At 39.7% G+C, this 16,869-nt stretch overlaps 1 long non-coding RNA gene across 2 annotated transcripts in view; it reads left to right on the top strand.

Annotated features, from left to right (window-relative positions):
- Positions 1-1,680: 1,680 nt before the first annotated feature.
- The window catches only part of LOC149121935 (uncharacterized), a 69,310-nt gene continuing 54,121 nt past the window's right edge, over positions 1,681-16,869 (top strand). For both annotated transcript variants that reach the window (XR_016221334.1, XR_016221333.1), the window contains exon 1: positions 1,681-1,883. This is a non-coding gene — a long non-coding RNA (uncharacterized LOC149121935). The remainder of the gene's footprint in view (positions 1,884-16,869) is intronic.

Below are 16,869 nucleotides of genomic sequence, written 5' to 3' on the forward strand. Positions count from 1 at the left end.
CCTTCCCCAATCTGAAGGTTTCTATGAGGAAACTCTTGCAGCTCTGACTGAGCCCTTTCTTTAAGGAAGATGATGAGGAGTGAGAGCACGGAGTCCGTTCAGTGACATTACATGCCTCTCTGTGGCTATCCATCACATGGACTGGGAAAACACGGCACCTTTTAGATGGAGATGGGCGTGGGGTTACATTGCTGTCTTACAGAGCCTCTTCTTCCATAGTCATAGTTTGGGTCTCTCTTCTTTGAAAGAGAGCTATGAATTGGTGAGCTCCGGAGGCCAGCTTCCCCACATGAAAACTCAATCGTGCTTTTCTTAGAACCTAAAATGGTGCCTACTCCTTCCCCAAGAGCCTTGCTTTATGTACTCCAAAAGCCTGGAGATTTGTAGTCCATCTGCCACGAGGGGAATTTAGCTTCTGCCAAGATCTGCTTTCTTCATTTTCTCATCCTGGAGGTTCTCCTCCTTCTGGCAGCCATCCCAGCAAGATGGAATTGTCGCATTTACTTCTCAGCAAAAGAGAAAGAGTTGTGTTAGGCTGAGGGAGAAGCATGCCATAAAGTTACCAGCTTAATTAAGCCATTACAGTTTTTAGGGGTTTTTAAATACAGGCAATTTGAATGTATAATTGAGTCTGAGCTCAGCCTCATCTCGCATTTTCCTTGGTCTGCTTGGAACCAGACTGTGAATGGAAAACAGCTGCACTAACATCCGGTGGTGGTGGTAGAGCCAGTTCCCCACCCATCTCCTTGCAGACTCCACAATGCTTGTGACTGCTGTTTGGTCTCTTGGCTTGGCCCAGGAGTGAGAGGCTTGGCTTTTTGAAATGCCCAGGCTCAGAGGCAAACTCCAGGGACAGTGTTTTGCATGACTGTGAGCCCATTTCTGATTGCCCCCGGGAAGACAGCCCACACATTCTTCCATACAGAAGGCTGCAGAAGGGGAAAGTTTCTTTTTGGAAAAAATGATCCTAACCTTCTGCCCTGAGGTTGGAAAGAGGAAAGTAAGGAGAGAGATTGCAACTCAGTGCTCTTCAAGTTTGACTAGCAGAGGATAAAGTCCATTTAAATCTCCCTTTGGGGATAAGTATACATTTGAGGCAAGTATAAAAAGCCCACAGCAAATGCAGTCAATCTAGGAGTAACTCAGCACTTCCTGGATGGTGGAATTTTAATAACTGCTTACCCCAGTAGGATACAGTTCTGGTTTAGCAGCACATTCAGCGGATTAGTTTATATCTGAGATTAACTCTAATCCCCACACATATGCAAACATATAAACAAACACCTATACTTTGGGATGTAAATGAAACTTTGCTAGATATGAGCTGGTGATAAGAGGTTCTGAGTCCCACACCTACCCTTTTCAGCTGTGGACCATTGCAGCCCTTCACGTTAAAAACAGTTTGATGAGAGAGGTAATAGAGATGAGGGAGATAGCTTATAATAAGCCACAAAGGAAAATGTCAAATATTCGGGATGTAAAGATACCTGTAGATTTCTTTCAGTTCTAGCAATCCTTACAACAGCTTACTTTCACAGTGATGAAATAGTTCGCATTGTTGAATTATCCTAATACTCCTGATCTAAAGTAGACATTTAAGCACCAGTCATAAACTGATGGTACCAAGAGGGTCGAAACTTCATCCAATTATAGTCTTCAGGAGGTTGGCTTTGTGGGCGGTTCTAAGGTTACTGAGGTCATGCCTGTGGAAGGCACGTCCCGTGACGGGTTGCTTATAAAGCCCGAGTAGGACTGAACCTCGCTGTCAACTTCCTTGCTTGCCATGTGATCTTTCTCTCCAGCACTCTGCCCTTGCCACTCACCACCCTCACCAGAGCCAACTCAGTGGGGCCACCTGATCTTGGACTTGAACCTCCAAAACTGTAAGCTAAATAAATGTTTTCTCTTTTAAAGGTAGCTTGCCCAGGTATCATGTTACAGTGAGGAACCACTGACTGGTACAGCCTTGCCAAGAGGAATGCTGGAGAGCAAAATCTGTGTAATAAAACCAGCCTGTAGGAAACATCAGCTGGACAGAGGGTCAAATTGAACGAAAGAAATGACTTCTGTGATGCCGAGTCCCTCCTTGGCCAAGTCTAGCTTTGACAAGTTTATATTTAGAAACAATTAACTTTCTTCCACTTCCTTGGGCCATATGAGAAGGCAGCGTGGTCTGTTTCTAAGTTCACACAACCAGTTACCCAAGTACCTGTAAAGCTCCTTTGAAATGAGGTCTCCAAATCTTGAAATTCCTGAAACTCCATTGAAGTTAGTGATTGTTCCTTAGTTCTATGAATTAGTCCATGGCTTATAGTCAAATACTGTGGTGTGATTACTCAGAGCTGCACTTCTCAAACTTCAGTGAGTTTCAGAGTGATCTGGAATGTAATGAAAACAGTTTGTTGGACCCCCCCAACTTCAGAGTTTATGATGAAGTAGGTATACAGTGTCACCTAAGAATTTAATTTTGAATAAATTCCAAGGTGAGGGAAATTTAATGCTGCTAGTTTTGTAAAGGGAGCACTCCTTGGTGACCTCTGACCTAAAGGATCCAATTGCCTGAGATGTATGGTAGCTATTTTAGATGTGCGGTAGCTATTCTAGGGATAACTGTCAACAAAAGTCCTCTATACTTCTGGCCTCATTGAAGATCTGAGTGGGTGTAATAGGAAGCATGGGCTATGAACAGAAGGTGAGAAAGTCAAGTGCATTAGATTCCCACTCCATCCTCAAGCTGTAGGGCTGAAAACTAGAGGTATTCTAGCTGAATGGTCGGTTTTCAGGTTATTAAGCTTTTAGAGAACGAGCTCTACCAGCTTGCAGTCTGAAGGCAAGCAGCCAAAACTTGATAGGAAAAAAAAGATACAGCCTTAAGGTGTTTGCCCAGAAGCTTTGAATTTTCCTGATATAAGCAGGTCATGACTTAAGGGGGAAGAGATTCTTCTTGTTGGAATAATCAGTTGCACTTCCTAACATGTGGGGAGAAGACCCCAGGGAAACGTGGTTCTCTTTAAACTGTATATATCTGTGGATTGCTTCCCCTCACAGGTGGAGTCCTATGAGACCACGTAATTAAAAAGAATGCAATAGTTTAGGAGCACCTGCATAAGCAGTTGAGATGATTGGAATGGATCACACATCTTTCATGGAGGAACTGATGTTGGGCATATGTAATCATACTCTGTTTATTAAATATCATTAGTGGAAATAGAAATGGAGCTACTACATATTAAAGGGATTTCTGGTTGAGGGTTGAAGGGCAAATAGAATGCAGGAGTTTCTTAATCCAGCTTTGCTGTTGCGTTTACCTGATACTCATTGGATAGTCTCATTGTATGGTATTTGTGGGAGCATTTTTTTCTCCTCTTTTCCTTTTTGAATTTTGCAGGTACTAATAGTCCCTACTATGTGCAGGAAGTTTAACACACAATAAGTGGAACACAGTCTCTACTATCAAGTGCAAGGATATGGTGTCTATCAGACTATCAGATTATAAGATGTAGTAAATCCTATAAACACATGGTGAGAGGTACTGAAAGCTTCATATGAGCATGTAGGGAAGATGTCATTGTGCTGCCTTCTTATAACAACCCTCTACTAACAGAATCACCTTATCTCACAGAGACTAGATGTTGATATCAATTGAATTAATTATGAGCTTTACATATTGATTTCATAATTACTGGAAGAGCTAGCTAGGCTCAAGATTTAAACATAGAGGACATCCTCTTCAGAATTAATCCCTATGATCCTGAACTTGGCTTTACACAGTCACCATAAAGCTTTAGCAAATCTGAACAGTGTACAATTGTTAGATTCTAATAAGCCCCTTAACCCTTAATCTGGGTTGAATATTTATTCACTTGTTTTGTTGTATTAATCATCTCATCGATGCAGAATCTATTGTCTTTTTCCTCATTTCTAGAATATCTCCTCTATTTCTTTCCTTCACAAAACCAGCTACATATAAAGATTTTATTCTCTGGGAATACATTGAATATATATAAATTTATATTTTATATATATAATCTCGCTGCTTGTTGATGAGAACTAAAATATGCAATCTTAGATAAATTTATTAGAGACTAATGGGTTCCCCTTTCAATGTGCATTGATAGGGAGCCCCTGAAGAGACCAAGATAGAGAATGCAAATGACCACTCCAGAAAACTTGGTGATTGTGTTTAAAAGGGAGCTGGGATTTGAAAAAGATTTAAAGTGATGGGTGGGATCTGAGATAGTTGGAAAACAAACTGGGGTGAAAATATTTGCATGATTTTGTGTTGAGTTGTAGTTTCTAGTAGATGAGAGTATTGTAGTATTTACCTGATCCATCTTTATGGCATCCATTATCTAAGCAACTTGAAACTCAGTCGAAGCCCAAAATGTCTGTCTTTGTCACTTTAGATGTTCACATCAGTGATCTGATCAAGCTTTCTATTCCTAGATCTCAGTTAAGGAGAAAAATCAGTGTTACTATCTAGTGTTCTACATATGGTTTTCTTTTCTTTTTTTTCCTTTTTTTTTTTTTGTGCTACTATGAGGATTAGAAGGAAATTATGGTCAATGGCAAATCTGTCTTTAGAATGAAGCTGTGATAATTACAAAGCCTGTTTGGGGGGTGGGGGAGCTTATAGAGAACCAATCCGCTTCTCAATTACGTTGTTCATTTTGTAAAAAGTAGGCAATTGATTTCCGTTAGACAACGCAGTGACTGTTAGTTGGCTGGATAATTTCTAGTAATTAAGATTATGTCTAATGTCTGCAGGTGGAATGAGAGGATTTGGGTGTTCTGATTCCAATAGAGCTATCAGGATTTGCTCAATTAGATATGGCTCTCCTCTCAAATAAAAAGCAACCTAATGGTTTTGGAGAACAGGTAACTTAAGGTTTTAGAACTCTATTCATTTGAGAACAAATTTATTTGAAAAATAACCTTTGAATTTAGATGGAAAGGGACAGGTCTTATTTCATGTGACTTACTTAATAATATGGGGAAGAAACATTTCTGGAAACTCATGTAACAAACCAGTATAAATGCATATATTAATTACTTTGATATCTCTTAAGGGTATAGCATACACTAGTGGTTTAAACTGCACAGGACTAAATTATCCCTAAGTAAAAGATGGAATACTATCACCTGCTCCATTGAACTAAAGTTTCCAATAGCAGTAGAAATCTCTTAACTAGTATCTGTTGATTAATATAAACAGTGGTAGTGTGAAGATAAAAATATTCAAAATGTCATCGTTATCCTAGAAAACAGAAGAATAAAGAGAATATAGTAGTTGATAAGGTGTCTACAATCATACTCTGTAACACATCTTGCTCACATTTCCAACTTTAAAATCTAACACTTTGAAAAGTATGTTCACAACATACTATTTTAGCCTAAAAAAATAAGATTTCTCAAGCATATCCTGGTAATCAGCCATAAAAATATCATCAGTGATTTTTCTGTTGGGCATTTTGTTAGGCAACAGTTGGAGACTGTTTTTTGACCTTAGAACTAAACATGTAAAATTATATTTCTTGATGTGAATGGAAGGGGAGAGGGAGTGGGAAAGGGGAGGGTTGTGGGTGGGAGGGACGGTATGGGGGGGAAGCCATTGTAATCCATAAATCGTACTTTGGAAATTTATATTCATTAAATAAAAGTTAAAAAAATATATTTCTTTACAATATATTGGGTGAAGAAGGGTGTCATCTAATCAGAACAGTTTTTGTAAGGTTGTGCCTTGGGCCTGACCCTCAGAAATAGAGTCGGGGGGTAGGGCCAGATCTAGAGGATTTGCCTATGAATGAAACTGCCCTCCCTGTCTCAGCCACCTCTGAGCACTTCATCTTGGGTACCACAGCTCTCCATTGAGAGGATGCCATAGAGAACCCCAGTACTCTGCATAAGGTTGCCTCTACCACCACTAGGCAATAAGCTTCCATCTGTATAGACCTGAGATTCTACAGCCTCATGGTGACCACGAGTCTTAAAAACATCACGTCAATATCATTATCCCCTTTGTCTGTAATCAAGACATTCATAACAGGCTTTAGCCTCCTAATTGATATCCCAGCGCGGACACTACCATTTCAGCTGGAGAATGGTGATGGCCTTCCAAATCTACCTGCTCTCACCTAACACAGCATCCAGGGGGATCCTTTTAAAACTAAGTTACCTGAGCCTCTGTGGAAACAGTTTTTCCTCTATTTGTTCTACCTGTAAGGCAGAGATTTACTTTTTCTTTGCTCACTGCTTTATTCACTGCTAGCCCTATAATGCCTACATCAGCAACTGGCACATGGTGAGTACTCAGCAAATATTTGTCAGATTAAAAGATAAATAAAAAGGAGCACCTCTTCTGCTCCATGCTTCTTTACCTCCAGTCCTTTTTCTCTTACGTAGTTTTATATTAAGCATTATACAATGAAACATGCACATTGCTCTTTAAAAACTGGACAATCTGGAGGAAAATAAATATTATATTAAGTCCTGCCATCCTGAGTTAACATTTTGGCTTAAATTTCTCTGGATACGTCCTGCAGTAATAGCTTCTTTCTTTATATCCCTCCACCAGTCATAGCCCCAACATCAGACAATCTTAAGGTTGTCACCATCTGTTGTAGTTTCATGTGGATGCCATCAAAGTTAACGGAAAATTATGGTTTGCAAACAATTGAATGCATGCTTTCAAGGTTTGGAGACCAAAAGTTTGAAATCAAGGTGTTGGTAGTGCTTCACTCTCTCTGGAGTTTTAGAGGATACTTATTGTCTCAAATTTCCGGTTTCTCAGTGTTGCTATCCCTCATAGCTTGTAGTAGCAGCTCTCTGCTATGCCTCACACTGGCTTCTGTTGTATTCCTCCGTTCTCCTGTCTGTCCTCGTCCCAACATCATTGAAGCATAACTGATAAATCGTTGCATATATTTAAGATACAAACTGTGATGCTTTGCTATAACTTGGTTCTAAAATGATGACCATAATTAAGATAATTTACACAACCATAACCTACACACTTACCATTGTTTTTGAGTACGTGGTGAGAATACTTAAGATTTACTCTGTTGGGGGCTGGTGCTGTGGTGCAGCAGGTTAAAACCCCAGACTGCAGCACCAATATCCCAGTAAAAAAATTTACTCTGTTAGCACGTTTCATGCACATAGTACACTTTAATTAGTCATTCTGCAATACGTTAGATCTCCAGAAGTTATTCATTATATAGTTGGAATGTTATATACTCTTTGTCTGTTATGAAAATTTTTTCATTGGATTTAGAGTCGTCCACCCAGATAATGTAAGATGAATCCATTTAAAAAGTTTTAGTTCAATGACATCTACAAATTAAGATCTCATTCACAGATTCCAGGGATTTGATGTAGACATATCATTTTGGGGTCACCATTCAACCTGTTATGTCAACATGAAGTTGTTAAAACAGTAAAACTCTAGGGATTCTGTTGGCTTTAAAATCCTTCTATGATTCCCCATGGTCTTCATATTCCAGGCTCCTTTGTGTGTGCATTTACGACCTGATCCTTGCTTAATCTTCCAGGAATATAGCTTCATAATGGCAGACAAATCACCACAGCCCCTCTGTTCCCATGATGTCTAGAAATGAAAGCAGGGGAGGAGGTATACTTGAGAAATGAGGGCTGCCTGCAAATCAAGGAGCTAGTAGTATTGAATATGGAGATTTGGTGTATTGTGTAAATGTGATCGTTTTAATTCATCAGTGGGTCAGCCGAGGGTTTGCAGAGAGTAGTTTGCACTTGTCAAGACAATGCTTGATATTAATAAATTATTGATATGTTTGTTGAAAGGAGTCGCTGCATACAATCATTGACTTCATGATTCAAAACACAAGCTCTCCTTTTCCCACCTATTTGCTTTTGTGCCACCTCTGCTTGCTGAAGTTCTTTTCTGTACATTTGCTTTTGAGTCTCTCTTTTAGGAAAATGTATTTGTTTATGACTTATTAAATTCCCCAAAAAGGAGCCCATCATCCCTGCCTCTCGCTGTTGGTCAGATGTTAGATCAGCACAGGATAATAGCAGCAAAAGGGAAAGTGACAAAGTGTGAAGTGAAATTCGCATGTATTAGTCATTTTCTCTCTCTTCTTTCTCTCAATGCATTAATGGTAATAGACTGAATCAAGGCTTCACATTTGTTTACTCTGTTCTGGAAGAATTCTCTTGGGAATCTGATCTCTGATTAATTGTTGAGTCTTATCATTTTCCATAACCCTTGGGCATATGGTTTTTCTTTCCAGTCCTTAAAAATGTTAAATTTTCCCAGAGTTAGCCTCTATGATTACTTGGTTTAACAAATATGTCAGAGTATCTGAAGAATAGGTTAGCAGAGATCATATTAGTGCTGGTGTATTTTTGATACAAGAGTATTAAGCTTAGGTGGAATTGTTGGGAGATTGTGAGTGATGAAGCCCCAGAAGGAATAGAGCATTGGCTCTGTTCAAAGGGTAAGTGATGGTCAGGGGTGAGAGATGAATAGACCACTCCAGTACAGTCAGTAATGAGGATGAGTCAAGTTGTCTTTGCGGAATTTAAAAACAATATTGAAACCAAGTCATTTCAGGGTAACTAACTTTTTTTTTTTTTTTTTTTTTGACAGGCAGAGTGGACAGTGAGAGAGAGAGAGAGAGAAAGGTCTTCCTTTTTGCCGTTGGTTCACCCTCCAATGGCCGCCGCAGCCGGTGCGCTGCAGCCAGCGCACCACGCTGATCCGATGGCAGGAGCCAGGTACTTATCTTCAGGGTAACTTTTATGATCATTCTACGCCAGTCATTTTAAATAATGGCAGTGACATTTCTCCTCTGGGAAACAGAAAATCTTTTATTGACCTATGTCCTGGGCAATTATCCTAGTTATTGCTAAATTTAAAAATATATATGTAAGATTCAGATTAGCATAGCTTAGTATTTACTCTTGAATAAATGTTGCATTCTACATGTGTCAGCCATACTATTATACATTAGTTCTGTGTTTGAAATTCATTAGAATTGGTAAACTTGCTTTGGGAACAGTTTGACTCTATCCCTATATCTCTATATATTCCTTCATTGAAAAAGTAGATTTGAAATAATAACACAGTGAGTATAAAATCCATGTTATGCAACTTGAATTATATAATTATACCATTCTATTTGACCATCTGGAATTTCTTTTTTCTTTTTTTTTTTTTTTTTTTGGACACTCAGAGTGGACAGTGGAAGAGAGAGAGAAAGGTCTTCCTTTTTCCGTTGGTTCACCCCAATGGCCGCTGCAGCCAGTGCGCTATGGCCGGCGCACCGCACTGATCCGAAGCCAGGAGCCAGGTGCTTCCTCCTGGTCTTCCATGCAGGTGCAGAGCCCAAGGACTTGGGCCATATTCCACTGTACTCCCGGGCCACAGCAGAGAACTGGACTGGAAGAGGGGCAACCGGGACAGAATCTGGCGCCCTGACGGGGACTAGAACCCCGGGTGCTGATGCCGCAGGCGGAGGACTAGCCTATTGAGCCATGGCGCCGGCCAGACCATCTGGAATTTCTTAGTTGTATTTAGACTTTTTCAATGGAAGTAACATTTAAAAGCTGACAACATATCCAAAAGAAAGACATGACAATTAAGGCAATTTGTGGGATTAATTTATTATTTGTAGGATTAATTATTAATATATTATACAATGTTAAAATTATAAAAATATAATTATGTAAATATAGTCAGTTTATATTATGGCTCTGGAAAACTTTCTGGAGAACCTTTTTGTAATTATTTGCATGTGTGTTGCTTCTTGTGAAAGATACTTTTGAAATTAAAAAATGTAAATCAATTATGAGAAAGACATATTGAGAAAGATTGACAAATGCGGCTGTTCCATCTACAGAGCAAGAATGTGTGAAAAGATTGCTTTTAATGAAGTCATTTACTGTGTCACAGAAGATAAGGTATACAAAAAGAAAATCTCAGACTGTTCTTTTTTTTTTTTTAAGATTTATTTTTATTGATTTGAAACAATTACAGAGAGAGGTAGAGACACAGAGAGAGAGGTCTTCCATCTGATGGTTCACTCCCCAGATGGCCTCAACAGCCGGAGCTGTGCTGATCCAAAGCCAGGAGCCAGGTGCTTCTTCTGGGTCTCCCATGCGGGTGCAGGGGCCCAAGGACTTGGGCTCTCTTTTACTGCTTTCCCAGGCCATAGCAGAGAACTGGATAGGAAGAAGAGCAGCCAGGACTAGAACCGGTGCTCATCTGGAATGCCAGTGCTTCTGGCCAGGGCTTTAACCCACTGTGCTACAGCGCCCGGCCCCAAGACTTATTCTTGATGGTAACTAACCAATGTGTTTCCAGTGTTTCCTCCATTTTCCAAAAAAAAGTACTTACAATTGTTAAATAGTGCAGTGTCAAGGGAAATGTAATAATCTATTTTTAATTGACATATAATAATTATACACATTTAAGGAGTACCATGTGATATTTCTGTATATTTATACATTGTATAATGTTCAAATCTGAATAAGCATATCTCTTTTAAAATATTTTAGCTAGCATCAAGGATATACTTAAATATTCATAAAAAATGGAATTAAAATTTTGAAATCCATGCATATGAGAGGCCTTCAAAAATATATGGAAATGCATATTATAAAAAACTGCATGCATTTCAAAAATGTTGTGCCATAATAAACTGACATTTTAATTCCATTTTTGTACACATGTATGAATGTCAATAAAAGGAAAATTCAGTTTGCATTTTCTTCCCTATCCCCAGCTATTACTTCTGGATAAATCATTTTATTACTGAAAAAAAATCTGTTCGAAGGAGAGAAATGTCAAAATTTTCATTTATTCTGGTTGTAAATGATGCTAGATTCACCACTTGAACACTGAAGTTCACTTGTTCACTAAAATATTAAGCTGGGAAGGAAAGTTTTCAGAATATCAGTGAACAGAGGGAGTGGAGAATTTAACCTAATTTTTCCTAACTTAACCTAAATTTTCCTTTTTTTAAAAAAATTTAATTTTTATTTATTTATTTGAAAAGTAGAGTTACAGAGAGAGGAAGAGACAGAGAGAAAGGCCTTCCACCTGCTGGTTCACTCCCCAGATGGCTGCAACAGCTGTAGCTGGGCTGATTCAAAGCCAGGAAACAGGAACTTCTTCCAGGTCTCCATGCATGCGCAGGGTCCTAACCACTGGGCCATCTTCTACTGCTTCCTCAGGCCATAGTAGAGAGCTGGCTCAGAAGAGGAGCAGCTGGGACACGAACCAGCCCCCATATGGGATGCCCTCAGTGCAGGCAGAGGTTTCGCCTACTGTGACAGAGTGCCGGCTCCCAACCTAAATTTTCTAAGAAAAAGCCAAAAGTTAGCTATGGCAGGATCTGCTGTTTGGATTGGAACTGATGCCATTAACAAATGATTCTCTCCCAGCCTGAGGATCTCATACCACTTCCTTCTGCAACATGAAACTTCATGTAATCTGTTCAGTAACCACCTGGCTTCAGGTTGCCTGCTAACAGATGTGTGGGTTCTTATTTTTTGATGTGATAAGTATCAGTTATAAATATAAAATATTTATTATGTGATTACAGCTTTTTAAAATTAATAGCGGGTTTACCTTCAGTAAAAACTGAAGGAAAAAAAAGAAGAAATCACACAATTTATTAAAACATAAATTCTGACCATGTCTGTGTGCATATTAACTAGTTTATTAGAACAATGAATGCAACTCTCCATTAGATATAAACTGGGGCTCATTCATCTACTGCTCCCCTGAGGACATGGACGAGGCCGCCATCTACAGATCCACGTGCAGTGGGGGTGATGCTGAAGGCATCCAGCCCCGCCCACACAGACTGCTGAGCTCCTTGACAAGCAGTCCTAATCCATGACTGGTTGCTAGAGGAGCAGATGAATACAAGCAAACAGGCTTGCCAGCATCTGGGAGGAAGCGGCTGAAAGAATTTGCTAAGCCCGTAAAAAAAGTAAATCTTTGCTTAAGACTTGCACACGCCATTAATTAAACATTTTTTATTGTGTGATTGAGTGGGAAGAAAAAAAGAGGCAAAGAAAAAGAAACATTTTCCATTATGTGAACAGGTCTATAAATAATGAATAGTTATCCAGTTTCAGCTCAATGTCAGCAAATCTTAGCCTCATCCTGCAGAAATGTAGAGCCCTTTCTACTGCCTGTCATTAAACTAAAAGGGCACTGCCGTTTCCCTAAACAAGACAAACAAGGGAGGGAACGTTAAGTGCAAGGAAGGACCGCACCTCTCTGCATCTGAAAAATGCACCAGTTGGTTTTTCTTAGTTTCCAAGCACAGAACTTCTGACTGTGTACATTTATCTAGACGTTGTTCTAAGCACTAAGATAGCTGAGGTAAATTCCTTGAGAAATAAATTAGGTTAGCTGTGTGGCCCACACCTAGCTTGTCTGATTGTCTGGTTTTTGATTTGCAGTTAGTAATGATGCTATTAACCAATACTTAGGTTCACCGTGTACTGAGTGTTAGGCTGAGCACTTCAGCTATTGTGTCTTACTTGGGTCTCATAACAAAACCATAAATTAGGCAGGATTGTCATGCCTCTTATCAATCCATAGTACACGGGTGATTTAAACTTGTACCAAGTAAGATAATTTCTTTAAGAGGTTGACTCAGAATTCACAGACAGGCTTCCCTGACCCTACGGATGTCTGTGCTCTGCATCCATTTACTACAGAGGTCATTAAATATTTCTCCCACTGCTCCCTAATATCCACCCCAGCTGCACTTAACTTTCCATACTGATGCCTTATACGACTCAGATCTTCCATGTATTCTCAAAGTTCTCTCTTCTAGAACCTAGAGAAAACATCACCGTTTATAACCAATCTTTGCTTGTCAAACGGTTCTTCCCCCAGAGGCGGGAACATTCAACTCACAAACTGTACAATTCATGACATCATTTGGCCTGATCCTGCCAAGGTAACCACTGATGGGACTTGAAACAATCTATAGGTGGCTACTTTTTAAGCTTATAGCTTTGTTTGGCCCTTGAATAGTGTTATAAATATCCAAATGGTCCTTGGCAGGGAAGTTTCCCCATCCCTATTAAGCTGTGAGTACAGGAAGCCTGTGCTGTTCTCTTAATGCCTACCAGCTAAGGTAGCAAGGGAAGACCTAGAAGCTTCTAAAAGGGAGCTTTTGGCTGGCGCTGTGGCTCGCTAGGCTAATCCTCCACCTGTGGTGCCAGTACTCCGGGTTCTAGTCCCGGTTGCTCCTCTTCCAATTCAGCTCTCTGCTGTGGCCCGGGAAGACAGTGGAGGATGGCCCAAATGCTTGGGCCCTTCACCCGCATGGGAGACCAGGAGGAAGCACCTGGTTCTTGGCTTTGGATTGGTGCAGCGCGCTGGCCATAGTGACCATTTGGGGGGTCAACCAACAACCAACGGAAGGAATACCTTTCTCTCTGTCTCTCTCTCTCTCTCTGTCGTAACTCCGCCTGTCCAAAAAAAAAAAGGGGGGGGGGAGTTTTTGGAGTTGGTCCTCACTAATGTCATTTCCATTCATTTGGGGATTTTTTAGGTAAAAACTTGAATTACTTAAATCAGCTTAATGAGGATTAATTAATGCAATACAGAATTTCAAGTCCTTCTTTTAGTCTCCATGGTTTTAATGTAGGTACATCATAGTTAGAATTATTACTAAAACACTAGTGTGTTTTATTGGAATCAAATTTTCATGGGCACTTCCTATACACTAGTGAGCACTTTACATGGATTAAATTATGTAATTCTTTAATAGCCTATAAAGTTGATCCTGTTATCTTAAATGTATTACTAAGTAGGTGAGACACAGAGACAAGTGCAAGTTATAATGCATGCTGCAGTGAATAACTTGAAGACTGAGATATTGTTTTCCTGTAACTGTTGGAAATATAGGTGACTGACTCCTCATAACTGAGACCCTCTCTGAACATTGTCCTCAGCCACAAGCACTTAGCCCAAAGTCAAATCTGTTGCTTGGTGGCAGCCTGCAGGCTATATCTTATTGTTGAGGAACTGTAGAAATGTGGCTCCTTACCTTAAGTGATGAAGTTATGAAATTCATCCCAGTCCAGAACTCCCTGTGGGACTGGAGGAGGCTGATTTTGCAGCCCAGTCCTACCGCCTTCATACACTATAGATGTTGTTCCTGGGGGCACTCCTTTCGAGATTTATTGCACTCAAATCTCCTTCCTAATGTTTGTTTCTCAGAGATCTAAGAGAGTTTTGATCCAAAGAAAACACCTTTAAAATGGGTTTTAGAATTGGACTGTTCACGCCGGCTGCAGCAGCCATTTGGGGGTGAACCAACAGAAAAAGGAAGACTTTTCTCTATGTCTCTCTCTCTCACTGTCCACTCTGCCTGTCAAAAAGAAAAAAAAAAAGAATTGGACTGTTCATGTTGGTGGCAATAAAAAGCCCTGGTATTAAATGGAGCAATGGTCAACGCTAGCCTGTTATAGTGGTGCAGTAGTTAAAACTATCAAGGTAAGGAACTTGTTTGGAAACTAGTAGAAGGGAGTGCTGATGGGGGCCATATGAGTAGATCTGCTGAACAGTAGTAAGAAGGTGATTTGGTAGGTTTTTTTTCAGTGCCAATAATGCATTGGAGAATGACAATGAGAAGTTGAGAGCGAGTAAGTACCAGCTGACAGTGAAATGTGAAAATCGGAAGGCCTCATTTTCAGCATATAGAAGACTAATCTCCTGAGCCCGAGGGCAGGCAAAGTGGAGTCTCATGTACAGGACTTCATTTTAATAGTAGCGGAACTCCAGAGTAGGTCGAGTTAGTCTCAGTAGCTAGGCAGCTGTGTGAAAGTGAAATACCTATTTAGGGAGGAATTATGCCCTAAAACTTGGTATAGTGACATCTGTATCTATGTGCTCAAACCCCTTGAAGTCTCAGGTCTTTCTCAATTCTTTTCAATTGCAGAAGCCCCTCATTGCTCTCTGTTAGAGAGTAGAGTTTTCTTCTGCTTAAAGAAAATTTATAGGCCACTTTTCTTCTTGGCCATCAGGATAAAAACTAGGGTCACATCACTACAAAATGTCGCCAGAGAGGTATTGGGTCTTCTAAGGGAGGTAAGGGTTTATACCCTTAAGGAGCTGTAGGATGTAGCCAACATAAACCAGTGAGAGCCAGTAGAATATGCATGGGACTGAATTCTCCAAGTTTTGGGTCAGTGAAGGCAGAATTTAGGGTTAGATAATGGAGAGTTTAATGATTGGTGTGGATTCGCTTGTGATATAGCAATTGATCCCTGATGAGGATCTCACAAGATAATGTTTTTATGCACTAGGATGACTCCTAAATGAAAGCTTTCAGAAAGTTATATAGAATTCCCATGCCTGACAGGGTTGCTGGTGTAATATAGAACCCAAGGACTCAGAGAAATTGCATGGTATGATGGATGTATATTTAAGACTGGAAACTGTACCAGCTGAGTAGCTCAGCAGGAGAGCCTAGGATCCTCCATTTACCAAAGTGATAAATCAAGGGCTGGGGAGAGGTGCACCAGAAGCATTGAGAAGCACTGTGGTAGCTGTCTTTCTTTGCAGGGCTCAGAGTGGGAGGTTCTGTTACACAGCTGGTTGCAGTGATAGCAAAAGAGATAATAGAATTCAGAAAACAGAATCTAGATGATACGGCTTTCAGCAACAGCAAGGTAGACACAAATATCATAATTAGTATATTAGTTTGCTTGAGCTACCATATCAGAAAATCTTAGACTGGGTGCTTAAACATCAGTAATTTCATTTGTGACTGTTCTGGATACTCTGAGATCTTGTGTGATCCAAGATTAAGGTGCCAATAGGATTGGTTTCTAGTGGGGTCTTATTTTGGCTTGCACGAGCCACTCTCTTGCTATGTTCTCTCTCACTTAACCTTTTTTCTACATGCATGTAGAGAACATGCACATGACAGAATAACACAAATGAAAGTGCACAAGTGCCTTATGTCTCTCCTTTTACAAGGACACTGATCCTATGCGATTAAGACTCCACCTTTATAACTCCATTTAATTTTTATTTCCTGCATGAAGACCCTATCTCCAAATACAGTGACTTTGAGAGTTAGGTCTTCAGTGTATGATTTTGGGAGAGGGGCTCAATTTACTTCCCAACAATAAGTAGCCACTTTTGTAGCTACCACAACCAATCTTCAGAAAGTTGTAAGGATGGCTAACAGAGCTCAGAATCTTCATGCTGTGGTGGGAATATATGTTCTTCTTAAGAATATATTCTGATCAGTTCTTCAGGTGATACAAAAGATCACCATCTTTTACCAGACTCCAAAAGTTAGGAAGTATTTTATAATAGGAATAGGCTATAAGGAGAGTATAAACCCAGACACCTATGCTATTAGAAATATGTATGATAGAGAGATGTTCTCTTAGTCCATTCAGGTTGTTCCAACAAAATTCCTTATACTGGTTAATTTTTAAACAAAAAGTAATTTATTTCTCCTAATTATGGATGGTGGAAAATCTAAGATCAAAAGAATGGTAGATTCATCACCCAGTAAAAGCTTTTTCCTGGTAGGGATGTCTTCTCTATGTCCTCCCTTGGCAAAAAGGACAAGAGAGATTACCTCAATCTCTTTTCCAAAAAAAAAAAAAAACCAAAAAAAAAAAAAAAACCCACCTGATCTCATTCATAGTGGTAGAACTCTCTTAACTTTAATCTTTTCCTAAAACCTCTAATTTTATCACATCGGATATTAGGTTCCCCACATGAAATTTTAATTTTGGAAATAGATCAATATTCAGACCATAGCATATGTAATAGGGAATTTCTGAGCTGCTGCAAAAGGAGACCCACAATGTTGCATTTTGGAACACCACTAA

Source organism: Oryctolagus cuniculus, chromosome 15 (genome assembly GCF_051225735.1).
Source record: "Oryctolagus cuniculus isolate XC-2025 breed Fujian yellow rabbit chromosome 15, ASM5122573v1, whole genome shotgun sequence".
Lineage (NCBI taxonomy): Eukaryota > Metazoa > Chordata > Mammalia > Lagomorpha > Leporidae > Oryctolagus > Oryctolagus cuniculus.